General features: G+C 43.2%; 1 non-coding gene across 1 annotated transcript; it reads left to right on the forward strand.

Moving 5' to 3' along the window:
• The first annotated feature begins 1,258 nt into the window (after window positions 1–1,258).
• Trnas-cga (transfer RNA serine (anticodon CGA)) lies at window positions 1,259–1,333 on the forward strand. The gene has a single exon. It is a non-coding gene; the product is annotated as a tRNA-Ser (tRNA).
• The last annotated feature ends 335 nt before the right edge of the window (window positions 1,334–1,668 follow it).

Here is a 1,668-nt window from a genome sequence, read left to right on the forward strand (position 1 = left end):
GGAATCTTGTACACTTGTCCCAAAAAATAAAAAAGCACGAAAACTCCCACAAAGATACGAAACGCAGAGTAGCTTAAACATTATTTCGTTCAAGACCTAATCTGTCATTAGTTATGTACAAAACAACAAAATCCCACAAAAACAATTCTTTCTGTTTCCAGTGAGGCTCTGCACATTATTATTACTGTTATTATTATTATTATTATTATTGTTATTATTGACAGCGGCTGTAGTTTATATGTTGATAAGCACAACTGTTATACAGCAGATGCTGTTAATTTCACACACTCATACTTACCTGAATCTGAAAATTTGTGAACAACCAGAATCTATACTCGCGAGCCGCCACTGAGTTTAAGACAATCTGTCTTCTAACAGTTAATGATCAATATTTTTACATTAGTTGCGTTACAACATTACCAAAGGGAACCTTTTATGAACTGTATTCCCATGACACCATCACGACGAAAAGAAAAAAAAATCTGAGTGATGAAAGGAAAGCAATTATTGATACCTGTAGTTAACGATCAAAGCAGTTATCAGAGTCAAATATAAGCCTGAATATTGGTTAAAGGATGTCTTATAGCACTCGATGTGACGAGGGAAAATCGTAAGAGACCAGGTGAGATTGTAGTAACATATACGGGAGAGGTGAAACACCTAAAGCCTAGAATGAGATTTTCACTCTGCAGCGGGGTGTGCGCTGATATGAAACTTCCTGGCAGATTAAAACTGTGGGCCCGACCGAGACTCGAACTCGGGACCTTTGCCTTTCGCGGGCAAGTGCTCTACCAACTGAGCTACCGAAGCACGACTCACGCGCGGTACTCACAGCTTTACTTCTGCCAGTACCTCGTCTCCTACCTTCCAAACTTTACAGAAGCTCTCCTGCGAACCTCGCAGAACTAGCACTCCTGAAAGAAAGGATATTGCGGAGACATGGCTTAGCCACAGCCTGGGGGATGTTTCCAGAATGAGATTTTCACTCTGCAGCGGAGTGTGCGCTGATATGAAACTTCCTGGCAGATTAAAACTGTGTGTCCGACCGAGACTCGAACTCGGGACCTTTGCCTTTAGCGGGCAAGTGCTCTACCAACTGAGCTACCGAAGCGCGACTCACGCCCGGTACTCACAGCTTTACTTCTGCCAGTACCCCGTCTCCTACCTTCCAAACTTCGCAGGAGAGCTTCTGTAAAGTTTGGAAGGTAGGAGACGGGGTACTGGCAGAAGTAAAGCTGTGAGTACCGGCCGTGAGTCGTGCTTCGGTAGCTCAGTTGGTAGAGCACTTGCCCTCGAAAGGCAAAGGTCCCGAGTTCGAGTCTCGGTCGGGCACACAGTTTTAATCTGCCAGAAAGTTTCACCTAAAGCCTAATTTACGCGGCGAACAAAAGCGAACGGGTATCAACAAATGACAATTCTGTCACGTGTAAATGGTAGACGAGCAGAAGCGAACTGCATTCCGTCCTCTTAGATTCACATTCCATTTTTTTTTTTTTGCCCCTGTTCCGCTGGTTGTCGGTCTTATAGCGAACCATCAAAGGAAGTTAGTTATTTAGCTGTATTTAACGAAAGGAATTCCGAAGAATAAACGCTGTCAGGTTTAATGATAGTGTTGTAATGCTGGTGTTTTGAATTTATGGAAACAGATTTCTTGTTATACAGGTCTTT

Source organism: Schistocerca nitens, chromosome 8, assembly GCF_023898315.1.
Source record: "Schistocerca nitens isolate TAMUIC-IGC-003100 chromosome 8, iqSchNite1.1, whole genome shotgun sequence".
Taxonomy (NCBI): Eukaryota; Metazoa; Arthropoda; class Insecta; order Orthoptera; family Acrididae; genus Schistocerca; species Schistocerca nitens.